This window comes from Cupressus sempervirens, chromosome 11 (assembly GCF_028749045.1).
Source record: "Cupressus sempervirens isolate cs-2001-9-10 chromosome 11, ASM2874904v1, whole genome shotgun sequence".
NCBI lineage: Eukaryota > Viridiplantae > Streptophyta > Pinopsida > Cupressales > Cupressaceae > Cupressus > Cupressus sempervirens.
The window spans coordinates 330,872,179-330,887,687 of record NC_143128.1 but is presented as its reverse complement, the minus strand read 5'-3'; the positions used below and the strand labels follow the sequence as shown (position 1 = coordinate 330,887,687).

The 15,509-nt window shown below is 32.3% G+C and overlaps 1 pseudogene; it reads left to right on the top strand.

Annotated features, from left to right (window-relative positions):
- The first annotated feature begins 14,253 nt into the window (after nucleotides 1-14,253).
- LOC149529432 (WD repeat-containing protein LWD1 pseudogene) overlaps nucleotides 14,254-15,509 on the top strand; it is a 62,645-nt pseudogene continuing 61,389 nt past the window's right edge.

The following is a 15,509-nucleotide window of genomic DNA, read 5'->3' as shown; positions in this document are numbered from 1 at the left end:
GTTAGTTTAAGATAGTGGTTAGCTATTTTGGGGTAGACATTATTAGTTATTGAATCTCACTTTAAAATAGATAAAAACTTGATAGAAAAGAGGAGGAGGAAGTCCAATTTGGGAGAATAGGCATAGTGGAACACTTGAGTGTGGTTACATTGGCATAGATCAGGAATGAAGCCTAAAAATAGTGGGCTTGTGTTGTTATTAGAAATGATTCATACTCTATCAATTCTTCTTGGTTGTAATATCATCTTGGTCATTAGAGATTTAACATACTGAAGCTCGATATGCAAGTGAGGGGAGAGTATCTTTTTTATTAGATTGGTAATAGATCACACATAGTAGAAGTGACCATGATCCAAATGAGAGTGGCACTATTTGGCAAAGAAGAGAGAACTCCATGTAAATCATGACTTGAATAAATATATTGTAGTTTTTTTTTTCATTTCAAAGGATATTCTTGTAGGACTAGAAAATGGGTAAGAACCTAGCACACTATAAGAAACCATGAAAACTCAATCAAGATGAACTAAACCCTTCTAATGCACGATGAAAACCAATCAAAGTAAGGAAAGTAAACATAAGAAAAACCCCCTCTTTAATTGTAGCTTCCCTTTCCTTCTTTCTTCTCAATTTTTACATAGCTCCAATTGCCTATAGTGTCTATACAATTTAAAGAAAATGACTATCATGGGATGGATTCTATTGAGAATACTAGAAGCATGGTTTCAAGCCTAATGAGTTATAAGAGATCAAAAATAGTAGCAAGATGGCTCAAGTCATAGAAAAAGTGAAAGAGGAGAGAATTGAATGAGAGGATGGACACTTGTCACTTTGAATGTGCAACTTGGCATATTCCTTAGAATATCTATGAAAACCATGAAACAATAGGCCAAATGTAGGATTCTATGACACATGAAAGTCAACATGGCTAAAAGTGGAGTAGAATCTATGACATGCATATGCCACATCAAAGACACTTGTAGCCAAGAATCTATGATGATGGAGGCTTATTATATACATACAACAGGAATAAAATATATACAATATTACATATGTTAGCCAAGTGTAGGGAGAATATCTATGATGTGTCATGTCCATGTGTCAAGGATAGGTGGAATATTTGAGTTAAAAATTTATAATTCCACATAAAGAGAAATTAGTAAAATGAAAATTAGGAGTGGAAAATAGGACTTAGGAAATTGAGAATTCCCATAGTTTGTGAAAGGATGAATCAATTAATTAATTGAGAATGTTTGGTTAGTATGAATAATTAGTGATGCATGATTGATATTATTAAACTCACATACAATTAGATTATGAGTTATCTAATCCTATAGGATAACTTAGTAAATGATTGGTCAATTTGATGAAATAAATGTGATAAGATCCTTTGATGAAATGTGACGATTATACAAATTGACTAGGATGATGATGGGTAGATTGAAGCCATGATCAAATTGATTGGCTAATTAGGATTGATAACATGCCATGGACAATGACATGGATTAAGAATATGTGACATTTAACTAACATTGTAAATGTTGCAAGATTGAAATTTTATTGATAGGGTTGATCATGATAACATTGATGGAGATTATCAATATTATTAAATTAGTTTGATAATACCATGATCTGGCACTAGGGCACACAAAATTGTTAATTATTGGATGGTGAGATTGATAGTTTAACATATCTTCAAGGGACATGATAGTACAAAGGTCATTTTTTATGGGTTTGATAAGATTGATAGATTGACAAGGTGCTGAGGGACACAACAATGCTTAGGGTTGGACAAATGATGATATATTTGAGACATTTGACATGTTTTAGGTTGATTAGGGTTGATTTGGAATTATTTTGGGTTGATGAAATGTGATTTTGATGATGTTGAAGTGGTTTCAGGTTGATTTGATGAGATTTTGATGATGTTGAAATGATTAGGAGTCAATTTTGTAAAGTTTGGATTAAATAGGAGTCAATTCCAAATTGATCTACAATTGATTTGGAAGGGGATACAAGTGATGAAGAATATTGTCATAATACACTTGATTGATCATCAAGTTTTTGAAAAGATCATAATTAGTAAAATGAGAAAATAGGATGAGTTAGTATGAAAAAAATGATTAAATAGTAGATGTGAACCATTTTTGATTGCCTACATCTTTGCCCTCTTTAATACAATGTGATTTATAGCATTGTGTCAAAGAAAACTGATGAAAAAGCCATAAAATCTTAGCCTAGTAGAGGTGATATATATGATAGGTAAATTTTTTGACAACAAAAATACAAATCAATAGCAAATGGCAAATCAAAAATCGAAGCTCAAACGAAAAAGTTGTGGGGTTTGAAGTGCAAAATAGGGATCAATTTTGGTCCCAAGATCAGTTATGGCCATCCAACTACCTCAAGTGTGCCTAAAGAACACCCAAGTACATGTAGGGCACACTTGGCCATGCCAAGTGCACCCTAAGATGATTAAGTGTGCCCTAGAATGACCAAGTGAACGCTGTGTGCAGTTGAGAAGCCCAATTATGCACTAGGATGTTCTGGGGGCTAGAATTAGTATGACTAGACTCAAAATGGACAAAAAAATTGTGTTCATGTCCAAAAGAATAGAAAAAGGTCCAAAAATAGGTCAAATTAGTCAAAAATGGTCAAATTCTACTAGCTTTGGTCAAACCTAGGTCAAAAATTGGTAGAAAGTTAATAGGTAGCTAGGCAGTAGGTTAGAAATACTACAAATGAACTTGGAATGACCGAAAATTTGGTGTGCATGTTCAAAACCCTAGAGAGAGGTAAAACCATAGGTCAACCTAGTGAAAAATGGTCAAATGTTTGTTACAATATATAGTCCACCAATATAAATTGGGGGGTGAATCAATTATCCAACTAATATCACAATTATCAACATTATTGAACATTAACAATATAAGCAATATAATTAGAAATCACAACAAGATACTCATACAAAATAACACAAAATATGTTACCTAGGGAAACAATTGATCAAAGGGGAGACCCTGGTGGGGATGTTACCCACAAGATGGTGTACTAATGTAAATATTTATTTTTAGAGGATGGACCTTGTTATGAGTCTATGATTAAATCAATACATAAGAGTCCCTATTAGGAGACTTTGAATCCCTATTAGGAGATTCTGACTATCTTAGGAGTTGTGCGAAACCTATTAGGAGTTGTGGAAGATAGTGTTAGAGTAATTAGATATTTTATAATTAACTCTAGTCCTCTTAAGCTAAACTTTAGGCATCTAATAATTATTTTATTTTATTAATTATTATGATGCAACCTAGGTTAGACCTTTTTAGGGTTTTGATCTTCTTTATAAAGATGATCTCTCATTGTAAACATTTTTTTCACTTTTAATAATAGCAATCTACTTTTTTGCTCATCAAGAATGTCTTATCTATGGATCTGGCAATTTCTGCCTCCATAGCTTTTTCTTTCTCTCTTCTATAATAGGTTTTTGTGTGTAGATGATTCTTGGGAGCTATGGGGTTGATTGTTCATCAACTTCAACATGGTATTAGAGCTCTAGATCTTCATGCCCACATTCTATTCTTAAGAGATTTAGCATCATTTTTCAAATATGTGGCTTTCAAACGATTTTGTATTGGATTTGGGGAGACCTATTTTTTGGAGCACTTTGAGCCCAAATGGACATCATCATTGAGCTTAGAGTACTTGAAAACCCCTATTTCCATATAAAATGTCTCCAGTTTTGAGAGTGTTGACTTTATAGGCAATTTTTTTTGTACTCAAGCCTATTTTAGCTTGGGCACACAAAACGAGGCACCAATTTTTTATTATTTTTCTATCAAAAATTTTTTTTCAAATTTTGAAAGTGCATGAGCTTTTGTGAAGGGCTTTCTAAAAAGAGATAGGTTTGTGGTTTGAGTCTTTAGCAGTTTTGTCAAGAATCCAGGTTTGAAACTTGGTGAGAGTGGCCAAAATTTGTCAAATTTGGGATCTCTGACTTTTGATTCAATCACTGGATCTACTCTTCTTCTACACAATATGAAGGGAAGTTCATGAGTCTTGGGCCCTAGTTTCAACCTTGTGTAGCCTACCATGATCTTGACTCATGCTTGGTGCTCCCACAATTGCTATTGGCTCACATAGCCAATAATTGGTAGGCTATTTTTGCATGCACCAAGAAATTTTTGGCCAACCTTTTGGTAGATTTTATGTAACGCCCTGCCATGTGACCCAAAAAAAGTTAACCTAAAGTTTTACTAAGTTTGTCAAACATTTTTTTTTTGTTCAAAGATAATAACTTAAGAACAAAAGAATAATATAGCGAAAGCAATTAACATACCCACATACATCAACAACACATAAATAGGTTACAACTCTTAAGGGTCCCATGATGTTGAATCACATTTAAGTTGAATTAATAATAAATATAATATATAATAAATCTACAACAAATAATAATATATTGGTATGAATCCATTTAAATAATATATAATTATATATAATGCCACTTGGCAATAAACATAATGCACAATCATCCACTGTATAGGTCATAGGGTATGAAAGGCTGAAATAATATACATCATGAAATAAATTACATCATCTATTAAGATCTTATGAAATCAAATACAATACAATAGTACAACCATCCCTCATAGAAATACAAGAATAGACAAAAAGGAACATCTACACAAACACATCTAATAGTGGCATCTGACGGTCAGATCTCAATGGTATAAGAAAAAACACTACCACCTGACCTCATGGTAACCCAAAAAGGTCCACTCCCACCACACTAAGGAGTCTCAAGTCCCAAATAGGATATCAATCTCAAAATAAAAAGTAATATCTAAATCAAGGAAACCCTAAAAGTAATCTAACTCAAAGGTTCCAAGATAAATCGACATCTAGACCCAGAGGCAAACACAGACACATAGGAAATCTACTATGTAAGCAGGAAAGTGTCATCACATGAATCAATGTTAGAGTTATCCTGGTAGTCTAACTTGACCCCAGCCCCCTAGTGATTCTATGCAGCACTAGTATCCTTTTGTACTGACAAGGCATAATAACGTTGCATGGTTGTAACCAAGCATTCTCTCTACTCCCATCCTAGTCTTTATTAGCACTCGAGATATGGGCAAGAACATAAAAATACTCTTATTAGGTTTATTTTATTCCCATTTACTATAGTTTTTTCTCTTATTAAACAACTTATAATGGGTTATCCTGGTAACAACTTTGGGCCTTGACCTCCATTGCAAGCCATTTCCTTACATTACATATAAATAACCTACCCTAAGCTTAGTAAAATCATATGATCACAAAAGACCACATACCATACATTGGTTCTTAAACAAGTGACTAACAAGTACTAAAAATCACTGATCATAATCGTAGATTCCACCAATATGATCATCCTAATAGGACTGATCCCAAAATCAAGTATACATAAACCAATCCATGTCATAACATGACATCACCAAGAACAAATCATACAAACACCTCAGTCTTATAAAAGTGACTGGAAAGCAATCCAAAAGAAACTAATTGAAGACTCAAATGTTATATCATATAGGTGACACCATTCACCTCAGTTTCACACAAGAACATTAGAAGATAATAACAATCAATACATCAAAACATCTCATAGAGCATACCATACACATTACTGTGGTTGAGTATAAAAGGTTGAGATCAAATCATCATCATGACATCACAAAATAGAACTCCCAAGCCTCTGGTAAACATCCTGACTGGACAAAAGCTAAGTCAAACCCAAAAACTCCAACACCAGTAAATCACATGTCGCATAAAGTGCATATAAAGGCGAATTTCATAATTCATTAGGTTTTGAAAACCTTAAAGTTCAATACTTACTAAAAGTTTTCAAATTAAATCATATAAAATTCTATAATGGAAATTAATTTTCTCAAACAAGAGTTTCAAACCAGAGAACTTCTGAAAATAGAAACACAACAAACACGAAGGAGATAGGAATTCAAAGAATGAGCAACTACTACAAAAACCTACAAGGTCCTACCTAGATTTGATGTTAAAACAATGAATGCACAAACACACAAGAATCTTCCTTTTCCTTCGAAAATCCTCTTTTCAGAAATTGGCTCCTCCAAACCTGTGTTTGGAAATGAGCTCTAATTTCCTTAATAAAGAGTTTTCCCCAAATCAAGGCTTTGATCATGCAATCATGTGAAAACTCTATCTTTAATTACTATATTTTAATTTTCATGCACACTTTATGCAATTTAATTAAAATAAACTTTATTAAATTAAAACCATCTCTCCCTTATTAAATCATGCAATGTTTTTAATATAATATTTATTAATTTAACTAATAATATTATTTAGAGTTTATTAAAAATAAAACTCCTAAATAAATTATTATTAAATTAAATAAATATAAATATGCCTAAATTAGAACTTAATCAAATCTTTTAAATTTAATTTTTTCATGCACATTTGAAGAACATTTAAATTAAAATATTCTTTTCTTCCACTTATTAATTACTGTAAGCACTATTTAAAGTATGGTTTATTATTTAAATTAATAAGAATAATTAAAGCTCCTTATTTAAAAGCAACTCTAATTTAATAATTATCAATTAAATAATCATAATAAAATAATATTAAATCTTTAATCTTTTAATATTTTAATTCTATTTTTATCCAACTTCTTAAATTAGATTGTCATTGTTAATACACATCGACCCAACTCATTTATTGAACAATTCGAACCATTACATTCATTTATTACATCTAAAAGCTGTTTATCATGCTCATAAATTACATTTCATAAAGGCAGTTTTTGTTCATTATATACATTCAACACCAATCCTTTATAATCATCATCGACCCTATTATAATATGATTGGTAATAGTACAATATAATCATTAATCAGTCGATTGGTGTGTTTTAGAATGTGTGGACTGATTATTATGTGCTAAGTGACATACAAAAAGTTTTGTTAATCACATGGAGTTGAGTATTTCAAATTTTTGGCACATGTCAAATCCTACATGTATTACGGTTCACACAAGGTGGAGATGTTTGCATTCAGAACTATCATTTTGGTTTTTGTATTTGACTGGTATTCCTCAATATGTCAAGAATGGCGGACATTGGTTTCAAATGTGATACCTGTAATCAATTTCACAAGTCAATAATGTCAAAGAATTACTATATTAGAATTGAGCCAAGTCTATATGAAGAAGTCTTTCCCTTGCATATCAATGATGTTTCCACGGAGGTAATGTTTTGCATAAATTTTCCAATTACTTCTGGTGTTAGTGTTGGTGTCAATTCTTAGGTGTTAGGCCACAAAAGTGTATCAATTCATGCTAGAAAGGAACAAACCTATTTTTTTCCTCGAGATGGTAAGCCTGAGATTGGGTATTTGAGTGTGATTGGGGTATTTCAAAGACAAAACACTGGTAATGTTGATGCAAATTTGATGGTTCCTGTTCAACCACATCAAGAAGAGGGTTCAGGTTTAGGTTGGGATGTCTGTGAGCCTTTGCCACAACCTTCCGGTTGGGGTCCTGAATTTGCAAATGTTATTGGTACCATTGAAGATGATTGTGATGATATGGAGGAGTGATTACTATAGGTTGAATGTAAATATTTTTTGTCTAATTCAATTACCTCTAATGTTGTAATATCTTGAGGTTTTTGAAGTGGCTCATATGGGTAGAATTTAGAAAATGGTATAGTTTTATGAGCTTCAATTTTGTCGATATAATATCTATTGTAAATATCAACAAATATCTTAATGTAAATTTGTATATAAGTGATAATTCCAGGTTTTCTTTCTGGTTCTTTCCTGGTTGAGCTTTTTGAACTAGTTTTATTAATAAATATATTTAGTGGCTAGCCCACTTTTTTATTTAAAAAAAAATCCTTGAATTAGACTTAAAAAATAAATATTTTAAACTAAATTAAATATTTAATTAATTAAATAACATCATATTCTTATCTTTCTTTAACTAATTTTCTAAATTTAGCCCTTTTTATTTAAACCATAAATTTAATTAGTTTTTAATTAATCAAATATTCACATATTTTAATATTTTCTTTTTACTCAACTAATAATATTATTTAGAGTTTATTATTAAAATAAAACTCTTAAATAATAATTATTAAATTAAATAAATATAAATATGCTAAAATTAGAACTTTAATTTAATCTTTTAAATTTAACTCTTTTATTTAATTAATTTTTTAATTAATTAAATATAATTAAATATTGAATTTTCTATATACAATTTTCATGCAACAACTTTATGCAATTTAAATTAAAATATCTGTATTAAATTAACTTTCTTTCTCACTTTAATTAATCATGAGACATTTTTAATATCATATTTATTAATTTAACTAATCATATTATTTAGAGTTTATTAATTAAAATAAAACTCCTAAATAAATCATTATTAAATTAAATAATTATAAATATGCCAAAATTAGAACTATAACTTTATCTTTAAATTTTATTCTTTTATTTAATTAATTAATGAGACATTTTTAATAATATATTTATTAACTTAATTAATAACATTATTTAGAGTTTATTATTAAAATAAAACTCTTAAATGATTACCATTAAATTAAATAAATATAAATACATCAAAAATAGAACTTTAATTAAATCTTCTATGTTTAATTCTTTTATTTAATTAATTTCTAAATTAATTAAATATAATTAAATATTAAATTTCTTTATTAAGATTTCATTAAATTAAATCTTTAAATTATCTTTTAATTTGATTTAATTATAATAAAAAATTACAATAGACCCACAAAACCAAATACAACAACTGAACTAAAAGTAAAAGAACAAAGTCAAACATGAATGTCAAAGTCACAAATTCATGTCATTTGATGAATTTGGAAAGGTGAAACTAACTCAAATACTTGTCCTATTTTCTAGGACAATTGGCTTAGGTTAGGATTTGGACTCAAGAGTTATCTACCCACTTATACCATTGAAATATTATGATAGGATATGCTCATCCTGGAAATTCAGGGAAGTCGATATATGGTACCTACAATCTACATAAAATTCATGCATGTACAAACACAAAATTCTAAACTAAAAAAACAATGATGGAAAGTGGTGCATTGTGTATGTTACTACATATATTTTTCCCTCGCCCTAGCATGTTTCAGTCCCAAGTCTTCCTTAATTTTGAAGCTGAACTTGAAGTTTTGGTTTGTTTCAGCTTCAAGTTCGAGCCTGCATCAGTCTTTCATGTGTCAAGTCTACCTTCTTTTCTTGAGTTGTTATTAGTGAAGTTGAAGTTGAAGTTGAAGTCCTATCAACCAAAACTTCAACTTCAACTTCAGTGTCAATTTTACATACTGACGTTAGTTTGCATGCAGGTTTCAAATCTTCGAGGTAAGACAATGTGGGTCCCAATTTAGTGCTTCCCAAGACATGTGATATTTTAAATGAAATACTTAAGGTGGTACATGTTCAGTTATGAAAAAAGTCAATGAAAGGCTAAGTTTGTCATTTCATTATGACACGGCATGTTAGTAAGCATGCAGATTTGATGGGCACTCCCAGGGCCTTTTCTAATGCATGTCACATGAATAAGTAATTATTTCATTAACTTACCAAATTTTTCCTATGATTCCCTGTGTAAACCATTCCTTAAATGCATTCATTATAGCTTTTCCCACTCATTTTTCCATTTGCAAAGGAATTCCAATGCTATTGGGTAGGGAGAGAAAATTGCAAGTTGGGTCTCTGTTGAAGTGTAAGTGCATTATCATAACCCCTACAATTTCAATTGTGTTTGCTTTGTTTTGGTGTAATTCAAGTTGTATCTTTCAAACCTATCTTTCTTAGCAATCATGATGCTATTTTGTCCAAAAATGCCCAACTTTGAAAAGAAAATTTTTCTTAGTTTATTGCCTGAAATCCATGATACATTTCTAGTAAATAAGAAGTTATATGACATTATTGAAAGAACAAAAAATCCCTAGTCAGGCCCCATTTACTAGAATTTAGTTGATAGTGGGTTATTAGAAGCCACCACTTTTCTTGCTATAATCACATGCCCAAAACTTGTCATCGAATGTGCAAACCATTATGAGCCTATTTTCAGGTGCATTAAGAAAGTCTCAGGAGAGGTCATTGTTAAAATGAGCAGAACCAATGTCAATTTAGCTTTTAGAATTCCACATAAAGAACTCCACGAACCATGGATGTTTGAAGAAGTCGGGCACCTATATACTCAAATGAAAAGTAGCAATTATAGTAAGGTAGCTTAGTCCTGGCTCCTAAAATGTGTAGAAGGGCATTCTAGATTGCCTAAGACATTAACTATTGAGCATTATATAAAGTAAATCAAAAATTATGTCCTCCTATTGAATATGGTTAAGGGGAATGAGCATGCTTTTCATTGAGAGTCATGGATGTACTTTTTTATACAGAAAATTGTTGAAGGGAGTAAATGCATTGATTGGCCTGACTTGATAGCCGAGATTTTGCATAAGGGTTTAATAGCAGTTAACAACTTTGGATCTTTCTTCTTGTCTTCTTATCTAATTTATATCCTAGTGGCATCTAAGGAATGGGAGCATCTTCCACATGCACCTTAGGTTGATCAAATGCCCGTTTACTAGTATTACAATGATTTTTCAAGAAACCACACTATGTAAGGAGTTTAGAAGGGAAAATAATGTCTTTCTAGGGAAACTAGTATTTGAACTCCAAGGCCATGAGAATGATAGGATGTCAGAGGAAGCTATGCAGGTTGTCCAAATCTATGGCTGCTTTTTCATTCAATTTCCCAGATTATAATATATCAAAGTGGATGGCTTTTTTGGTGAACCCTTGAAGTTACCACGTTATTGTTTAGATTCTATAGTGTTATTTGAGATATGTAGGCAATTTATTTCTATGGTAGAGTCTTTTCAAGTTTCAAAAAGGTCTTCCTCAATATTCTTCCCTATTGAGATTGGACATTATAGATGCTCCAGTCTAAAAGAAGCTATGTTGGCAAAAGGATCATTAGCCTGTTTGTGCTTTAAACCCTTCATTTCTTAGTTAGATTTTGATTACATTGGCTTTGTACAAAATAATGCTAAGAATGCAACATCCTTGGCTCACACCCCACAATTAGAAGATTATTGGGTGAATTGCCTTAATGAATTTGAAGTGAGGAGGAGGCTGTGGTCGTGCCTAACCATTAAGCTGATCATTATGTTTAGCATGGAGTTGGATACATGTGGACTAAAGGATGAAGATTCTAAGGAGCCGCTCGATCCATTCCACATTGATCAGATTGAGTGCATGCATATCCCCAAAATTGATTGGGGAAAGAGGGAAGAAGATGATGTCTGCTCTCATACTAAATATGTATTAGGTAGGACTACAAAATGGATAAACTCAAAGATAGTTGCCACTCCTAATATTTCTAGGAAGTTTTCCAATAAAAAAGGTAAAAAGACTCCCAAAAAGTGAACTAATCGAGATGTTCTTGATCCTGTTGCAGGGCTAGTTGAAGTTGAAATTGAAGCAGTTCCTGAGCCACTTCAACTTCAAGTTCAAAAGGCAACTCCAAAGACCAAGAGGGTGACCCATTCAAGCATGAGAAAAGCATCAGCCATCAAGAGCAAGGGTGCCATAACTGTTGATTTGGAGGTTACAGAAGATCCACCTATGGCGTATAATGTGCCTGAATCTTAGAGGTTTCCAATGACTATCAAGGGGCAAGAAAATACCCTCGTCTTAGTCAAATTCTCCCCTACCACAAAAAAGAAGCAAGTTACACCTAAATGGTTAGAGACATTGATGGAAAAGAAGAGGAGCACTGTCCCAATATCCATGCTCATTGATGACTTAGTCAGCAAGTGCCTTGGCAAAACACCTAAAGTAAAGAAGGTGAGGACTGAGGCAAGGATTAATTTTGATAGTAATTTAGGATGTTGGTCAACAAAGATAGCTACACCACTAGATGGAAGCTCGTAGGATTCCTTAGCTCCTCAAGATTACTAGATAACAAAGGTTGATCTAGGAAAAGAGAATCGTGAAGTGAACATGGAATTTGTTAAAGTGTCCAATATAAAGATTGCACATAAGGTATGGAAAGATGGGTAAGACAAGCAGGAGATGAAGGAAACAATCAAAAACATGGCATATTACATTGATGCTATCCTTCACTCTGAAGCAAAGCTAATCAATGAAATGTCAGCAATCATTGATGTGTCCTCTGTGACTAATCAACAATCACTAGAGAACCTACACAAGTGTAAAGTGGTGGAAAAAATAGCAAGGGAATGGGTCCAAGATGTTTCAGATGACACTATAAAACACATAGGCCACTTGGACCATGCTTCAAAAGAAATATCAAACATTACTAAAAAGGTGGAGATAAGAAATGAAGGATATGAAAAGGAGAAGAACAACTAGGCAAATGTGGTAATGTGGTTAGAGGACATGCGAGAATTTGGTTTGTAAAAGTTCCAAGGTGAATACCCTATGGCTAGTCTAGAAAAAAAGGCCTTGTATGCCATTAAGGACTCAAAAATAGCAAGTGAATGGGTCCAAGATGTTCTGGATGACACTATAAAACATATAAGCCACTTGGACCATGCTTTGAAAGAAATATCAAACATTACTAAAAAGGTGGAGATAAGCAATGAACGATATGAAAAGGAGAAGAAAAACTAGGCAAAGGTGGTAATGTAGTTAGAGGATGTGCAAGAATTTGGTTTGCAAAAGTTCCAAGGTGAATACCCTGTGGCTGGTCTAGAAAAAAGGCCTTGTATGTCATTAAGGACTACATTGAATGGTAGAATGAAGTGCTAACATAGGGGGTAACTAAAATTAAAGAGGCATTGCAAGAACTTAAGGTTATACACCAGATTATCCATGGTGACATTAAGTGGTTTATCAAAAAATTCATAGGGAAGGAAGATGACTTTGTTGCCCAATTAGATGAGATAATTAAAGAAGTTCAAAAGAAGTTTCAAGAACTGTAGGACAAGAAAGCACCAGCTAGGCAAGATTTTTCTAACATGGTGTATGTTGAAGCTATGTTAATCATCAATCCAAAGCACTTGAAAATGCACGAAGAGAAGGTAGTTGAACTAAAGAAGATCAATAGATAGAACTATTTCTGTTTGTGGTTTTATTTCAAGTTTTAAGAGTATCATATCAGAACTCTGTTAATACAAAGAAAAACTTTTTAGTTTGATTTTGATTAATTTCTTTAGTAGATACTACTATTTGCTTGGTTAAATTAGTGTTTATGAAAATACTATTTATGGTAAGCTCTTGATTGTGTGGTCTGGATTATGAGATTGTGATTTAAAACTTGGAATGTTGTGAGAAGTTAGTTAATCAATTTTCCTACTCAGTTACTTAATTTTCAATTATGTGGATAATTTTGATAACTAAAATCGAGTGGTTTCTCAACATAAAATTTTGTTTTATATTGATGAGATGAAATAAGTTGGTTTAACACTTTCAGCAGATTGTATTCTGAGAAGGTCTTTCTATTGAGTTTTTAGATCAGAAAATTCTTATTGCAATAATGGTAGTTGTGCCTATTTTCATTGAGAAAACTTTAAGTACAGAATTCCCTAATCTTTTTGTAGGAATTCATTTTTTCGTATACACTTTTTCTCTCTATTCTTGCATATGAACTCATATGAGAAAAACTGTTTACTAATAGTTTTTGGTGACTCTATTGGGGAGACATAAAATGGTTTTGCCTCATCATGAAATTTTCCTAGTACTTCAACCAGGCCTAGGGTTTGATAATACACAAGAGGATATAATTTATAATTTAAGTGCACAAGCCTAGAAACTTAGAACAAGCCTAGAATAATTTACACAGGTCAATCAAGTGCTTGAAAGAGAAGAAAAAAGGGCAGAACTCATTAGAGGTCTACCTATTGCTAATGAAGAAGCAATAGTTGATAGACTAATCCCAAGACCATTTTGAGTGTTGAATGTTAGTCTATATTGTGATAAATTGGCTAGTAGAAAGTATACTCAAAGTGAGGAAAGGAAGGGGTTTATTGATGAGTCTTATGAATTTGTAAAGAGCCTAAATTTCACCCTTGATCTCTCTAATAAATGCAAGAAGTTAGTTAAAAGTAAAAGCAAGCCAACATCTCCCTAGAGACCTACCCCTGTAACTATAAGCCTTCAAGCCCTAATCTTACTAGGGATGCTGATACCTTCTCATTTGAATGTTCAACCTTTGAGCTTCATTCCACCAAGAATGGATGCCAACCCATGGGGTGCACAAGTAGGTCCCTTAGCTCTCGAAGGTAATCTACATCCACTTCGTAAAGGTGGTAGAGAAGTGTTGCCCAAATTTTATGGCGATGGAAAGAAATCAACTAATGAGCATCTTAATACTTTTAATACTGCATGTGTAGTCCTTGTTGTTGCACATGAAGGTGTGGCTATGAGGCTTTTTGTTCAAACCTTAGTTGATGATGTAGTAGACTAGTTTCATCATCTCCCTCAAGGGTCCATTACTAACTAGAATCATATGCATACTACTTTCAAAGATAGATTTAAATCCAATGATGATGAGCATACCTTGCTACTTCAGTTAACTCAGTTAAAAAAAGAGGTACATGAACCCATGAGAGATTTTTTAGCAAAATTCAATAAGATAATTCATAAAATCCCTGCTCCTAAGAGACCCAATGATGAAAACCATAAAGGACTCTTTGTTAATTCAATGTCTCTAGACATCAAATTTCACTTAAGGAGAAATAGAGTAGCAAATGTTGAAGCTACCCAAAGACTGCCCATTGAACTAGACGATGACCTTTTAGTTGCAGGGAAATGGAAAAAAGAGATACAAAGTTCTAAAACTCAACCATCTTCCTCAGAAAATTTAGACCTGCTGGTCCAAAAGCTCATTAATGATGTGATGACTATTAAGAAACAACTCCCTAAAATGAACATGCATTACCAAGATTTTTCAAGAAAAGATCTGGGCCAAAGTAGTTTTTAGGGAAAACAGCTTACATTACCCTCAAGTCAGCAAAAATTACAAATTGAAGCTTCACCTAGCAAAAACAACATGTGTGTTTTTAACCTTACAAATGATCATGAGGGAAGTTCTTTCCCTAAAAATATTCGATATCAGTAGCTTGAAGTAGAAAAAGAAGCTTCCACTAATGTTGTAATAGAGGAAGAACCTTTTGAGGTACCTGACAACTCTGTAAGTTATTACCTTGAGTATGAATCTGATTTTGATAGGGGTAATGACATCTTATTAACTTTAGAAGAGGCTTCATGTTCAGTATTGACCCGAGGGAAAAGAATCACAACAGTTGATGGTCATGCTAAAAATAGTACAACTCCTACTTAAACCAAGGAACAAAAAGAAAAGGGAGAAACTAAAGGTAAGTTACCACCTATTTTAACAATTACTCCTCAAATTTCAAAAAGGGCTAATTCTAATCCTGGATTTGACATTGTTGAGTTTTGTAAATCATCGAGGATATAAATTTTTCC